This window comes from Hetaerina americana, unplaced genomic scaffold (assembly GCF_022747635.1).
Source record: "Hetaerina americana unplaced genomic scaffold, ioHetAmer1.1.p SCAF_16, whole genome shotgun sequence".
NCBI lineage: Eukaryota > Metazoa > Arthropoda > Insecta > Odonata > Calopterygidae > Hetaerina > Hetaerina americana.
Window position 1 is genome coordinate 6,164,473 of NW_027286719.1, and position 17,434 is coordinate 6,181,906.

Here is a 17,434-nt window from a genome sequence, read left to right on the forward strand (position 1 = left end):
GCTCGCATTTCTTTGATTTCTCTCTCTCACTAAGTATTTCACACTTAGATGTTGTACGAGTGTTGCTCGTATTGTATGGACGAGCTCGTATCTATTTTCTATATTATCTACATCTACTTAATACCCCACAAGCCGCCGAAAGGGCGTGTGGCGGGGGGTGTTAGGACACCTCCCGTAATTTAGAAAGGAAAAAAAACCGCATGCAAGAACCACAAAATCATATATCCACAAAAAAAAACATGCCATTCATTCATGCAAGAACACTTACACCCCACACTCATGCAAACACTCAATCTACATCTTACATACACATGCACCTGAAAGTATACCTACAGCTTTGCAGTGTTTAACTTTGCTCCGACTAGTAAATTCAGTGTTTTCAATATTTCTAAAGTTACTTCGATTTCTTACTATTGTGATTTCTGATTGTTCGGGGAAAGAATGAGTATTTGTACCTATCTGCCCTGGAATCTATCTCCCTTAGTTTATCTTTGTGGTCTGATCTACCTAAGTAGTGTGGGGAATTCTCGATTATTTGAATTAATTTGCATGTGCATTGTTATCAATGACCGAGAAAAACATTATTTTGAAGACGCTTGCCAAGTGCAAAATAACCCCCTGCCACATACCCTAGCGGTGGGCTTGCAGGATACGATGTAGATATAATTCCTCTCATTCCCATTCCTTATGCTTCTTCGACTGCCTTTTCTAAGTATACGTTGAATAGGAAGAGTAACAGATTGTCCTATGCCTATTTCCATTTCTAATTAACTTCCTGTTTACATTCACATGATGGAAATTTAGTTCTCTTACAGTTGGTAGATTATTCTTCTATCTTTGCAAATGGTGCCAAGTGTTTTGTGCGATTTCAGAACCTTGTTTCACTCGACGTTGTTGAATTCCTTCTCCAGGTTGGCGAACGGCACAGGGAATGAACTGTGGACTGGTCCATATTTTTTTATTTCAGGATGTATTTAATTAGAAAATCAGCATCCTCGTGCCTTGTTCTTTTTAGTTCTAATCGGAATTTCTGACAGAATGTTTTCGCAATGAGTCTCAACACTCGACGTTTAGTATTCTTCATGACTCGCTCTTATTTCGTTGTCTTCATAATTGCAGTCATCGCCTTCTTCTCTTAGTCCTCCCGTGATTTGCAGCCGTAAGCTTTGTTTATTGGGACTGAAACTGATATTATTCTGATTTCAAAAGTGATTATTACAAATCGGCTAGTCTTGACTTTATCTCGGAGCGCCTTTGCCAAATCTCAGGTGATTATTTCATCTTATGGCGCCTGCTGTTTCTTTGGGCCTTCTAATTCTCTTTCATCCTCACTTCTCAGTATATCTGGTCCACACTCATCCCACGGCAACATCCTTTCGTCTGTCATTAGGACATCTCTCCGAGGTTTCAGACGGTACTCGCTAGAGTCATTTGACCCGAAATGTACACCTCCCATCTGTTTCCTGTCTTCATATTTTGTGCTGCAATTTTACAGTTTGCAATGTTTTGTGCGCGAATTTGCAATTTTTATTTGCGCAGTTCGCAATTTTTATGTATCCATTCCGTTCATAATATCATTGATCTTTTTCGGAGAGGCTTCCGATCCACTCTTCCTTGGTCTTCTTAAATGTCATTGGTTTGTCATTGGTTGGCATTCTATAAGCGATTTGGTCAGCATTTAGGTATTTAAGCATGCATCTGCAGCATTTATCTCTCGCTCAGCATTCCTCGATTTTTGGTCCCTCTGCCTGACATTGGTTTAGTCGAATTGATTACTTTCGGTATCAGTTTTCGGAATATTACGTACATGCGTGTCTCCTGCGTCGATTTTGATGTTTCGCGCAAAGATTCTCGTTTTAAAATTAAAATATTGTCTCTAGAGAACCTATTTTAGCCAGCTCATTGTGTCTTCAGTTTTATTTTTTTAATTTGCCTCAACGCATATATTTATATTGTTAATTTGCGATAGGTTTCTGGGGAGTCCCGGGCTAAGTGCGTGAAGATTTTTGTGTTGATTATTACAAGAGATATTCCTCTAATATTAGGTGTTTGTAAATGGAAAGTTATGTGGTGGAAGAATATTATCGGTTGAATGCTCTAGAGCTCAAAAAATGCTATGATCGGATCAAGCTGAATCGAAAAAATCGTTAAAAACCATACGAACGGTGCGCGCGAGGGTCGTCGTAATCAGCGTCGATGTACTCTTTCCCTGAGTTCCACGAAAATCATTTAAATTATTTTCAAGGTGTAATGACGTCTAACAGCTGGTAATTTAAGATTTGTTTAAATGTATCCTTCATTGGAATGGAAAAGTTCGTAATTGTGCGGAAGATAGAATTGAAAACATGCCATTCATGGGCAAAACTCGGCTTAATAATTCTCGAGTCAGTCAAATATCTCACGGTGCCATTATTAAAAAAAATGAAATAGGTCAGAGGGAGGTTTTTGATAGAAGCTGAACAAAGAGACAAATAGGTCGTGGTCCTACGAAGAACTTCTAAAACACGCCTAGCTCTAACCTAAATGCCTTTTACGGCCTACATTGCAAACATGTAATTTTTTCAGTTCCACATAACTTTCTCTCTCCTGCCATGCCATTCAAAATGCCAGTGCGCTCCTTCCTTTCACCTAGCTCGTAAAATATTCTGCCCTCTGTCATTGTGTCCAAGATACCTTTGCCTGTTAACACCACTGCATTCACTTATTCTGCCGACTTCGAATTTCTCACATCATTCATTCTTCTCCTCTCCCCTTCTACGTCTACCAGTTTTCTTTTCGTCCATTTTAACTACTCCAAAATTCCCTACACCTCCGCTTCGGGTGCCTCCTCTTTGCATACACTTATATACGACCTGATGGGGAAACAGGATCAAAAACTATGAATCTGAAGATATATATTGCTAGAAGTTTTGATATTTGCAAATGGAGACAACCATTCGCAACTTGGGTAGCAAATTCTGGCATATCTATTATGTAACTTCACATCATTGGCAAAGGTTTCCTGATTGCTGCGATAATTCATCCTCGTGCAAAAAATGTCAAATTTTGACATCCCATTCAAATACTAAGTATCTAGACATCTAAGCACAAAATGTTGACATTAGTAATCATTGCCATACATTACTTAAAACAATAGTTTAAATGGAGATAGCATAAACTGCAGAAAATATGGGGAAGTCAAGTGGTTTATCAGGTATATTTTTCCAGTCACTTGTTTTAATTTGACTACTTGTAAGGCCTCAAATATATTTATTCATACAAGGGGGTTCACTGTTCAGAGAAGAGGTTATAAAATAAGGCAACACCCTTGCTTCAGGATGGAGGAGCAGCGTTGTCTTTGTCATTGGTCTCGTTGTATTCTAAAGAGGTTCACATGTGATTTTTCATGAGCAGCCGATATTTTTTACAGCATTTGGATATAAGTGATACTATTCGAAGAGATCACACTGACTTTCTAGTACAACCAGCAATGTTTGTTGATTGATTTGATCTTTTTTGCCATCTTTAAATCTTTCTAACAATGGATAATCACGTATGTGTATCTTCTTTCCTCGATGAAAAAAGTTTTGGAACCGTGTCGCGGTAACCTCGTCAAAGTTTTTACTAATCTGTTCTTCACGCGTTGGGCGTCAGGTGCCCGTTAACAACTTCGAGCCCCCAAAGAAAGAATTGATTCCCAAAAAGGAATTCCGGGATAGGATTACTTTCCAATAATCATTCTATGGTACTTCCAATATCTTGAGAACTTCAACACTTGGATGTTTTTAAGATTAACATCTTCCCGTGCACTGCCGCGGGTGTATTTTCCGCAGCAATCTCATCGAATAATTCGATCAGTTCGGCGACGGCCAATTTAAACTTGATCTTCCGCAAATGGAACTTACTTCGCCAACCCTCACCCACTTTCATTTCTACGACCAACCCTTTCCATTCTTTTCGCATCGTTTCCGACGCACGCGTCTCTTTTGTGTGACGCGTAGGGCTTCAGCAACCGCGCTAATGATCTAATTATTTCTAACGGTAGTCTATCGCCCAAGGGTAGGTTTTTCATGCGCCTTGTAACAGCATACGGCTAATTACCCGTTAGTCCTAAATTCCATGGTGCAAAATGGTATTACACCACTTCAGATTACAATGACCCATTCGTTATACTGACACACGCTCTGCATCGCTCATGTCCACCCAAAGTGGCCGTCAGCTACCCCCCTCCACCTCGCTTTCCCCGCACTCATCCTCTCTAGCACCGGTTTCGGACTCCGTCGCCTCCCCGCATATCTTGCATGCACTTTTTATGTCTCCTTCCCAATTAATCCCAAAAGCAATCACTCGCCCCCTTTTTCGTTTTCCCAAATCCTTTGTTTTCCTTTCTGCACGTTTTAATCATTTTATTCTTCTTCTTCAAACCATCTCCTCAAAATATTTGAAAATTTCAACCGCAGAAAATGAAAAATAACGTATAATAAATATACTAAACTATACATACACACGTACATAATTGCAAAGAAGGAAGGAGATTTTGTAACATCCGCATTGAATCGCATTGCAAAGAAGGTGACGGCGGCAGGATGGAGAAGAGGTCATTGCTGAGGAGAATATCCGTTGCCGTTGTATTCATATAGAGCCCTTGTATATAAATAGAGTCAAACTAGGATTTGATTATTTTCTACTTAGATTTTGTGAAGACCTTCGACAAAGTAAGTAGGTTTGCATTAATGAAGGCCTTGCTGCAGATAGGAGTGGAGAAGCGACAAATTGTATCCGCAACCCGTATGTCTCAGACTGCGCAGTGTCGGGTGGACAGTCGGCCTGGGCAGTGTTCGGCAGGGGGGTGAGATATGTCTCAGACTGCGCAGTGTCGGGTGGAGAGTCGGCCTGGGCAGGTTCGGCGGGGGGGGGTGAGATATGTCTCAGACTGCGCAGTGTTGGGTGGAGAGTCGGCCTGGGCAGTGTTCGGCGGGTGGGGGGGGGTGAGATATAGCCGTCAGTGATCATCCGTGTTTTTCAACGTATACGCGGAGGAAAAGGTGAGATTCACGGAAGGGGTCGGGGAGAGGTATAAAATTAGATGGAGAATTCATGGAATCAAAGTTGCGGATGTTCAAATTTTGACAACTCAGTCAAAGAAAAACCATTATTTCTTGGCGTATTGAAGAATCAATATGATATGTGCAGGATGAAAAGTAGTGTTGCATAAAGAAATAAATGAGGTTCTCAAGAAATAGGTGGGAAAAGTAAACATTGAATTTGGGCGGGGACAAATTAGAATAGGTAGAAATGTTCGCCTGTTTGGAAAGTGTTTTAGAAGGAGTGCGAAGTGCTGAGATGATCATGAGAGAAGTTTCTTCGGGGTGGTGACGAAACTTTTGCAAATAGAAGGGAGTTAAAAGCGGGCACCTCATGTAACGGTGTGGGGGGGGGGGGAGACTTGTAAAATGTTTTATTTGGAACGGTGTATGGCGCGGAACCTAGCCGTTGAGGCAAGAGCATGAATGAGAGGCTTTCGAGATGTGCGCGTGGGGAGTGATGGAGAGAGCTAAATGGGCGGATGGGAAAGGAAATGATTGAGGAAAGTGCCGAGAATGGTGGGGGGACTGACTTGAGGGGAAAATCCAAGGAGGGAGGACGAGGGGCAGCAGGAGAGGCTGAGAGTGAATGGGAACGCCTGTGCTTGAGGTTAGAATGCCGGGAGAGCGAGGTGGAGATAATTAGGATTTAGTTTGGGATTGAAGGAGGTGGGTAGTATACGGACCCAAAGAACGAGATACTCTGATATTCAATATGGGATTTAATGATGTTTTGTGCCGTGTTAGTCGGGGCTTAAGGGAGCGGCAGTTTGTAGTTCCAACGTATGCATCCACACCTTCCTGGTACGTACCCCGATAGCCACCGCCAGGGTGTGTGGCTTTGGTGGCTCATTACAAGGCGTGCAAAATCAAAAACCGCTCTCGATTGCTAGTTACAATAAATAGGAATAACTACTCAAAGGAAGTACAAAATGATGACTTAAGGGAAATTCACTAAGTCGTTTGAGTGTGAAATATTTATCTGCTCATTAGTAACAAGAAGAGCTTCTAGTAACAAGGAGGATAATAAACTATGATTAGTTGAAATGATGAAAACATACGAGGCCGCTTTGAATGAAACAAGAAGAATATTTTTCATATCCCTTGGGACGTCAAATCCTATTGTTCTGATCCCTTGTCATATATCAAATGTCATGTTAAATCTGTCGGGCCCACACTTGCTCTCTTCAATATTATTGTAATTAACTCTCAACCGTGGTGTGGCGGGGCCATTAATTTAATTTCACCACCATGATAATGTAATGTTCATTATTATTCAATATAATAAAGCAAATTTTTCATGAGGCAATATATTTTATGCAATATTGCGTGGCTAATTATATGCGTCCAAGACAAAAAATCGAAGTTTACGGAAAATATTTATAACAAAGGGAATTCCGGAAATTGGTGGTGAAACATGAAGTAGGCTGATTTATTTTGTTTTCATAACACATTCAATTAAAATTTATTCTCGGGATAGTAAAAAATGAGGGTGTAGAGTGCGTGGAACATTTCCAAAACAGCATTCTCTTCGCAGATAACGAAAACATTTCGCATTCTTCGTGGTGAAGTGTCACACAATGGCTGGGAAAGTGATCACTTCCAAAGCATATGAACAACGAAGATGTATTTGCTATTGTAATGCGTCACGTTACCGAAGAATAATATCTTCGTTTAAATATCAATTATCCAAGAGTCGATTTTCTCCCACTTGACCGAGGAAAACGCCTCGGCAATATCTCACTCGCTTGCGTCGAGTCATGGCCTCACATCCATTTATAACTTGAGAAAATATCGCTGCTTCGTGTGGCTCAGCTGCGAATAGAGCATCCAATTTGTACGGTGATTGTATTTTATGCCCCAAAAAACTCTCTTACCTAGGTGATGCATAATACTCTCCTAAATGTCCAAAAGATTTATTTTAGTTTTTGCATGGCCTTCTCGCTGATTGGATGCGCCGTAATAGCCTGTTCGCAAGGTGTCTCTGAATAATTAATTTTTGTACCTGGACAAATACTCTTCTTTGCAATGTTCAAATTGCCTCAGGTATTTTTGATTCAATTATGGAAGTCTTGTTTTATCTTAAGTGTACGGTAAAGCACTTTCGTGTAACATGTGTTTAATGACAATGAGCTGTATTTAATTAACCAAGTCCCAAAGAATGATTTGGCTGCTCATAAAACTTATTCGATGTGTGTGACTTGTGCTGGCAAAGACAAAACGTCGTTCTAGTTCTATCGCATTTATTTGGACTTTTGATTAATCAATGATTTTTAAGTCCGCATCTGAAAATATGGGTATTCCCTTTATTGGCTCCTGGGGCGATTTGAGTGGCTTGAAATTATTTCTCAACAAGTATCTTTGATGACCTTGCTTGAATTGATATAAATGTATTGAAGACGTGGACTTCTGTGGGATATATTAAAGGGATACGTGTAACTACCGAAACTAATCGCAGGTGAATAAACACTGTGGAGCATAGACATAAATAGATATATGCGAACATTTTTTCATTCCATCAGCATGTGCTTCGTACATTCACGTAAGTATCGTAAGCTCTCGTATCGTAAACGATATCTCTAGTATAAGTGGTATTTATGCCCTCAAAGGGCATAGTGCATGGTGAAAAGAATGAACGTAGTTCATCTTTCAGTTATCACCAAAAGAAGTCGGGAAAACCCATGCTACGTGCTATATAAAGGAAGAATTTTAAATTCTTCAAGGAAACCGAGGAAACGCCTTCTTTTAGAGAATTTATATTTTGAGAATTCGCTATGACCCTCTTCTAATATAATATTTAAATAAACAAATGAAACGTTTGCACGAGTGATTTTGTCCATATATCATAATTACCATTGTTTTTATCAATAACTGCTTCCACGTATCACTTAGAGTTGAAAATTGAAAAATTATAATCGCTGCTCAATGAAGATTTGACGTTCATTTGTACAGAAAATGCCCGTCAAAGAGTAAAGAACGCAACATCTATGCTCAATATATTATTAATGCGTTTGCTCGTTTTCTTGTCGTGAGCTGATAAAACATTTAACTCGTCCTGGGTTTATATTCTGGTCTTACTCACTTGGGCCAATATATTGACGGCGCAGGGGTCTCATTATCTGACCTTACGTCATCCTACAGATAGTTTACGTAATAGTAGTTGAGGTCACCATACACGAGGTATATTAGAAAAACAAGGGACGCTTTGTTATATTTTAATGTTTTCGGGGCAGAGCCAGTTCGTACGCATTCACTGTCGTCTATTGAATGTTTCCAAAGCCACTGAAGTTATTGCCTTGATTCAGCAACGGTTTTTCTGTCGGTAAATGCAGACGAGAATGACATGGCTCGATCACTCCTCCCGCCAGTGGCGAAGTGCGTGCCGTGATCCTATTTTTGCGCGCCAGAGGATCGTCAGTCGCCCAAATACGAGGGTCATCCGGAAAGTAGTACCCGTTCGTGAAATAAAGACACAAAAGTAAATATTAACAAACATAAAAAATTTTATTTGAAAGAGGATACTTTAAACTACTTCTCAACATAATCTCCAAGCAAATTAAGGCATTTGTCATAACGTGTGACAAGTTTCTGTATTCCTGCTGCATAGTCCTTCGCCGCCAGCTCATTGAGATACGCGAGGGACCCATCTTGCACAAATTTTTGCATAATGCAGATGGTGTTTAACAATTTCATGAACAATTGTTCGAGAAACATTGGGAAAATGCTCACAGATGTCATCAATTGTGACGCGCCGATCGTTCCTCACGAATTCGTCAACTGAGCTCACCAGTTGGTCTGTAATGACAGACGGTCTCTCCGAACGCTCATCGTCGTGTGTGTTCCCCCTCCCCATGTTGAAGTTGCGACACCACCGCCGAACAGACGACTCGTCCATTACATTGTCTCCATACACCTCCTTTAATTGGCGATGAATATCACATGGGCGAACGTTTCTTGCATTGAGGAATTTAATCACTGCCCTCACTTCACAACTGGCGGCGTTCTCAATTTTTTTAAACATTGTAAACAATCACAGAAACAACACAGGCAATGCTAGCGTCACGCAACTTGGCTCAGAGAAGGCAGACAAGCCACTGAAGCTATCTGACCTCGTCCAGCGGCTACTCGCGTCGTCAGCACTTCATGCGGCACGAACGGGTACTACTTTCCGGATGACCCTCGTACATCGAGAGTCGTGCCTAGTTTATGGACCCACGGTAATGAATGAAGGACTAGAATGAATGGCGTCGAGACTTCGCCAATGGCCGAGCACATGATGAACAGCAGAGTGGCATCCAGACCGATTGAAACATTCAACAAGTGTACTAGGAACTTCGATCTGATCGAAGATTGGCACTTACTGCCCCAACTGATAAAATTCCTCTTGCTGGATGCACCATACAGTTGTTGCCGAAAAGCTCGGATGTCACATCTTGTTTAAGGTGAGTTCCGAAAATACTCAACGACCAACACAAAGAGTAGACGATGCCTTTTGGACCGCTATCGACAGTCCAGACCTTACACTCGGCGACGCTTTGCTCTTCTGGCGCTGCAAGCAGCACTCGTAGCTCGGGGGAAACGGTTGGAAGACGACGAGGAACTCAAGACCGCCCTTGTCAAACGCTTCCATTCCCAGGCGACGAACTTCTCTGCTGAGGGATTTAAGGAACATGTTCAGCGCTACAAAAATTGCTTCAAAGTGAACGGTGATTATGTAGAAAAGTGAATTAGGTTTGTAGGAAAAAAAGCCATCAATAAAAATTCTCCTCTCAAAAACCAAACTGACCTTACCAAAAATTGAACCCTTGTATTATCGTAACCCATTTTATAATAAAATGCCTTAGCGGAAAATCAAAACTCGTTATTCGCTGTGCTGGGTCTCAAACCCATGGCTTTTGGGTAAGCAGGGTTTCACATTATCCACTACGCTAATTCATTCCACCCCTACATTAGAAGGTGGATGCGAATGTAGGAGTGAAATGAATGTGTAAAACACTTGGCAGTCTTCTCAAGGGTACGAAGCCCTCGACGATATTTGGGCTGAGGCTTGCCAAGTGCACATGGATTCCTAATATGCCGGAAGATTGGCGAGAAGAGAGGGTTTCGCCGGGAGATTCGACGGTGTCTCGTCTCGAATTCGTCATAAATATGAGGCAAAACCGAAATGGTAACCCTCCTGAAGAGAGAAGAAGACCGGACCATTCTCGTGAGGCTTTCAAAAGACTTATCAAATCCTTGTGGGGCTTTGCTTAAATTTAAGAATTATCACCAACGAGCGAAAATGACCTCCTCTTTTAAGCGCACTCAAGGAATGAAGCCCAAGTTGCCAAGGCAACTGATGAGCGGTGGTCGTTTGTTACTGTGGTTGCCCTTAATCGTATCCCCAACATTAAACCTGACAGCTAAAGATCGGAGTTGAAGTTTGATGGGACCCGTCGAGCATTGAGTACAAACATCAGGATATGTAAAACCTGAATCAAATATTAAAAACTTATACTGCTGCAAGTATTATACAGTTGAAGGATGAAGCTGTAGGTATTGTTTCCAAACAATCTCAAATCCGTTCAGACTATTATTCCAAACATTTGTCCAGTTTTTAGTGACTCAAACTTTTGCTACCCAAGATTCCATTTTCCCGTATGAATATTGCCAGACGATGAGTGCGAATTATTTGACAAATTCGACCTTGACCGAATAAGAGGATCATACGTTTTTGTAATGACATCATTCAATTATTTAGAGTAGGCCTTGGATGGGCATAGACTAACTATCGCTGCTTTTCTAAACATTGCCTAACAAATAAAATTGACACCATAGACTAAAACAAACCCTTTCGTGCATACGACGTGTGATCAAAAAAAGACAGGACTGATTTTATAATTTGTTTCTTTCGACCGATACAGCTTAATCGAACTTGTCGCCCTCAGAGTACATGCCTTGGCTGACGACACACCTTTGCCAACGTTTCTTCCAGCTCTCGAACCCTGCCTGGTAAGCCGCCTTAGGGATCCTCTTCAGGTCCGCCGTACAATTAGTTTTAATGTTCGCAATAGAGCCAAATCGGCACCCTTTCAAAGTTGATAATACCTTTGGGAACAAAAACGTCTGATGCAGAGTACGGTGGCTGCGGGATCACGGAAGTTCCGGTTCTGCCGAAACAAATATCACGATCAGCGGCGTGTGAGCCGGCGCGTTATCGTGGTAGAAACGCCATGCATTGTTTCTCCACCAGTCCGGCCTCCTTCGGCTCACTGCGTCCCTCAGCCTCTTCATAACCTTTAAGTAGAAATCTTCGTTGACGGTTTAGCCTTGAGGGACGTATTCGTAATGACTCAGCCCTTGCCAATCGAAGAAACACACCAGCATGACCTTCACATTGAACCGGGACAAGCGAGCTTTCTTTGGTCGCGGAGAATGAGGACCTTTCCAGTGAGAAGACTGGACCTTTGTCACAACATCATAATCGTAAACCGAGGTTTCGTCACCGGTTACGATGGTTTTAAGAAACTCTGGGTCGACACTGGCTCGATCTAGGAGTTCCTGACAAATGTCCACACGTTTTTGTCTTAGTTCATCCGTCAGCACCCGCGGGACGAATTTTGTTGCACACGCGTCATGCCCAAAATATCTGTCAAAATGTCTGGCAGGATCCAAAACTAATGTTCTCTTCCTCGGCTATCTCCCTAACATTTAAACGGCGATTCGCCCTCACCAAATCGTCGTTTAAATCAAACCACAAGGCCGCCCCATGAGCGAATCTTCATTTGTCGGGGTTCTACCCGATTTAAAATGTCTGTGCCACTCAAAACACTGGCTTCATTAAAAAAGGCTTGCTGAATCATTCCAAAGTAGCACTTTTGCCAAGTTTGAAACAAAATTTCACGCGCACTCGCTGCTCCTCTAGCTTCTTCATTGCTGCCATTGCACGCGGCGACGAACAGGTTAAGGCACGTACCGCTGCTGCTGCGTAACGAATCGACGAAAACAAATGCAACACTTCTCGTCTTAGTCGTCAGATGTGTCACTTGATGGCGCACTGTGTCTCGTTCCGATCCGTTGAACGGTTTGCGCAGAATAAATCAGTCCGCTCTTTTAGTGATCACACCTTGCTCCTGAACTCGTGCTTCCAATTTGACCGATGCTTTTGCTCAATATTTCATCAATTCTAGAAAGGTGCGATATTTTTGGGTCCTGAGCGGTCAATCATGTGGCACAGGAAATTGAAATGCGCACCTCTCCGCCCGCTATAATGATGGGTGAATTTCGCACATCATAATATGGTAAGACGAGCTTATGCGTCAGTGGAAGTCAAACCCCGGGTGGATAAATACGGTTTGAATTGATGTAAGCATAAAGAACTCTGAAATGTATTTTATTGGTTCCAGTGCTGTCGAAGCCCCTCGAAGGCATCCTATAGCGTAATACGTATAATACTTTGTGTTATTCTTGTTCACTGCCGTGGCCGACATCGAGATGCAATATTTGTAAATGTACACGGAATATTAATATTATTTATGAGCGCACGTCTGGGACAGATGAACCCCGCCAATTTGCTGGTGAGGCTTAACACCCATCGCTCGCAATAGTCGACCGTCGCGCCGGACGAAGACTGAGAACATATCTTGTTTAGAGTTACTGAGAAAACAGTCACTACTGCATGCGAACGTCTCTGTCAATAATGAGAGCTCTCTCGAACTCTTAAGTGTAAGTAATGCTATGACTCTGCTTTGGGAAGCGTGTTCGAGGGATGATGAGTGATGGAAGCAAGAGGCCCTCTTTGACCGAGGGTGGAATGGCCTTTCCATTAGCATTCTCCATTTATTTGTTTAAACTATCACGATGAGAATCATTACCGTTTTCATATGAAAGATTTTTTTGCTTAAATTAAGGGAGCTAAAAACTATCCGTTCCCAAGCATTTTATTGACAAAAGAAGAGTTCTGGTGTAATTGCTCAATACATTTTAGTGAAACTATATTTGTAATTTATTTCTGGCATTCATAATCATCTGTAAATGTTCAACGTATCACTTTGTATTTAAACTGCCTCTTTGTTTTTGGAAAAGTGATAGTATTTCCATTCGTTTTCTTTCTGCGAGAGTCTCCATTTTAACAACCTATGCAAGTCCCTTATTCGTGGACCTACTCAAGCGTACATTGCGCAAATATTCCTACTTTCATTGATTCATTATGAAGAAGGCGTCCATTGTTTTGAAGCACATTAAAATAGTATGCTATATGCGTAGGACAAATTTCAGTGAAGAATTAATTCAAAACCTAAAGTGTAATTTATCTTTTATGTAGTCTAGAACCAGATTAATTGGTATTCATTTTAAATAATAAACAGATGAAACGATAAAAACCAATGCTCTGTCTACTCAATCACGAAAAACACCAAGAAAATCTTAATATAAACAGTGATATAAATCACCAACGTGCGTACAAAAATGTAACGAAGAGGCTGATGTAATATTTTAAAGACACGAATAGGGGATACAATACGAGATATAAGCCACGTAAACTTACGCCGCGAAAACGCTTTATACACTATAAGTCAGCATTAAAAAATAGTCTTTCGGTGAAGAGATATTTCAATTAATTTAAGGTTATGTGGTGTGCGTAAGACGCAAAAGCGCTGGCTAATGCTACCTAGGCTGAAATCCTGACGAGATGCAATTAATGTAGTCGCCAGTAAATGATCGGCTGTGAACATAGGAATTAAGGGTAGAACGGACATATATTATGCATACGTAAGCACTCGCTAGTGGTCGTAGTGATGATGGGTTTCAGGGAATCCGTGGGAAGCTAGATGAAAGCGTAGGGATGGAAATAACACGTAATGACGGACGGCGGAGTGAGCGGGAGCGGGTGGTGGGGCAGGGTGGGGGGAGGGGGCGCGGGGGGAGGGGCAGAGGCGAACCAGAGTTAAAGGCCATTATTCAAAAAAATATGCTTATGATGAAGGGAAGCTGGTTCCCAAAGGCAAGCAGGCGACATTCGGAGTTTGAAAACCCGGGCCATAAAGGAGGGTAGTTATGCCTGCTCTAAAAATCTCACGAGATAGGAAAGACGTTGGAGGAAGGTTCTCATTGACCGAATAGGAATAAAATAGAGGAAATTATGGATGGGATGTTGGGGAGAAAGAAAATAACGGGTGCTCACTCGTGAGGTGTAGCGGGGGATTGGCAAGGAGCCGTGGACACGGGCATGAAACTCGATCGGAGGATAGAACGCATGGAAAGTAAAAATAAAATCGGGGCTTGAGGCATTAAGAGTGTTTGGATTGTGAGTGAACCCATTTGTGGTCTACGGGAGTAGCGGTGGGTTGAAGGGCGACGAAACGAATTTCATTTCCTTCGTGGCTTTTCCCTTCCGTGGCTGGGGAATGTAGAGAAGGCGTGTGAGCGGACGACAGCAACTCGGAAAACCCAGGAGCGGCTTCCGTTCGATTGCGCTGCTGTGAGGGACCACGCGGAGACGATTGTCGCTATATTCAAAGCCGATACTTTTTAAATAAAGATGTAAAACTATCTCGTGGATAACCCGTCACCATCAAGTTGCATCGGCCAATGTATTGAACACAAAATTTAAGTTTATCGCGGCTAGTATCCTCTCGAATCGTAAGAAATATTATCCCACTAATCCCAGTAAATTGGCACATGGTTAGGACTGAATTGGGGAAGTTGGCACTTGAATATGTGCGTTAATAATACACACACACATATATGTGTGAATATATATATATATATATATATATATATGTATACATATTTTTTTGGCTTTTCTATGGGTGCCACCATAAATAATCCCAAATACTCCATGACGCTATTGCACTATTTAAATTGAATTCTCCCCGACGAAGTCTTTGACTTATTGATTCCGCAATTTACATATTCGAAGTATTACTTTTTAATAAACCATGTTAAATAATAAATGAGGGTAGTCATTAATGGAGCATTATCGTTATTGCATTCTTCAAATAGAACTTAATTGAAATAATTTTTTCTCAGCAATTTCCCCAGTGCTTTTTTAGTCCATTTATAAATTGCTTTAATGCGTATGTATTTTTTTTAATTGCAGTAAATTTAAATATGAGCACCTGCATTCGAAAATATCGCTCCCGTATTTGAATCTATCCATATTCGCTATTTGCGTGTTAGTGGAAATCCCTTGTTTTGTTTCCATAATATTTTACTACGAATTATCCAATAGAAAGAGAGAAGAATGGTTCGAATAAATTTTCCGGTGGTATACAAGCAATGCGGTATAGTTATATTTCTCTCGATGTTCTTTGTTTATATCTCCTGCCATTCTTTGTTTCCTCACAGCATCAACTCCAGGGTGATTTTTAGTGTTCTATCATATATTAAGAGATCCCATCCCAAAAGTTGATAATTTATTCTTCACTCGGGATTTTGTAAATCTGCAAATTGTTCCGGAACAACCTTTGCGGAAATAAAATATCTCAACATTGTACAAAATATCCAGTTCCCTTGTGAAAATTCGCTACAAGTCATCACACACTTTGGAGTTACTTTTATTCACATTAAAACAAAACCCTGGATTGACATGAATATAATTTATCAGGAAAGATGGATGAAATTTTCTGAACCGAGACATTTCTCTGTCTCATAGCGTGTCAAGCCCGGTGGTAGAGACTACTCATGCAGTACGATATAGGAGAAACCGGTTATGGAAATGTCTCATTCCAAGAACAATAACAAATGCTGAATTTTAATAAAATTTTCGAAACCGCTCATTCCTTCGCTGATGTAACCGGAATGAAAGAGCAGTGGGTTAGAAAGTACGGCACTTTTTAGCTGCGGTATTTGTCGACTTCACTTGCTGCGGACACTTTTGTTTCACCAATCGCCGGTGAATCAGAATTTTAAATTACATTTCTTCTCATTTTCTCTCTATCTCTCTCCCTCTCTGACAAATATTTTCTTTAACCACCGAGAAAATAAACGAGGATGGATCTTCGACCGGTAATAACTGAAAATTAAACGATTGATTTCTGTTAATCATATGGTTTTGAATGATGCTTTGGCACCGAGAATACTCATTTTGGTATCGCATGAGGATCAGTCATATTTTTATTCCTCGATTCCCAAGAAGCTTTTTGATGTATTCTTGGGAAGAACTCGCCCACGGGGAAATCAAGTCCGCGGGCGGAGGAGAGCGCCAAAAATAGCCTCCTCCAGGACTTGCTCCGAGCTTCTGGATTCCCCTTTACCTGTTTCCTATGCAAATTTCTGTAAATCAGACGCGAGATTTGCCCATGGCCTCCTGTATGCCTGCTAATGCCTCTGAGATAATTACATAACACAAGAGATATGCAGTCATCTAAAAACTTCAAAATGTTTTAATTTATTTTCAAGCCTCTTTCCGATACGATAAAAGCGTCATTTCCAGCAGCAAAACAAAAACACCCAAGTCTCATGGAAAACTATGAAGTTTCCAAGGTGTCCCGCAGAAAGTTATCGGGACGGTTTGATTCCCGAAATCTTTTCTTTTTCTTAGTTTTTATGTAAAAACGTTACATGGCAGGCCAAGAGCATAGATTTGAAGGGTGAATGAATTTGCGTTGCAAATGACCTACGGTAATATAGCATAAAAAAAGCTTTGAGGGCTTTCCATTTAATTATACTTTCATTGTGAAAAGTTTCGACGTATTTACCTAATTTTCCGACTACTACGTGAGAAAATGCTGAAATAGATGAGTCATATAAAATCCTTGGAAGTGCTTGCGCTCTAGTAGGAATTCCCCTCTCTTATTTGATGCTTCGTCTGCCGGGGCAAACGCTGAGAATCGATCCCAAACCCTCTCTTATGCTTCATCCGGGGGCACATGCTGCCACCAAAGGTTTTGTCGACCGCGCAGAAATTTATATTCGTTATATTCAGTAAGGTCTTGTTCGATTACTGATAGTGGCATTGGTATTCGTTCTTACGGGAGGCAACGGAGACTGAGGTCATTTTCGCCGCTAGGGATAGGCGAGCAATTTAGTTGAGAGAAAAGAGGCAAGTTACACATTTTAGGTTCAGGTTCTGTCAGAATTTACTAGTTCGTTAAAGTCGTAAAATTAGCCCGAGGGCGTTGAAGTTTTCGATTAGTGCTCGAATAAGTAAGATAACGAGGAGTTCGCCACATCGAAATCGCCGAAGAATTTTATGCCCTATGATCGTAAAAAGGAGTCGATCGAGGCGGGATCTGGGCGGATCCAGGAAGTCCTCGTGGTGGCTGTATTTATTTCCACCCGAGTATAGGTCTATTAAGGGGAGACGTGGCACCAATGACCCACCGCAACGGTGGTGCGATCACCCTTCCCTCCTCTTCCTCCACCCCCTCCCCCAAATCCCCTCCCCAGCC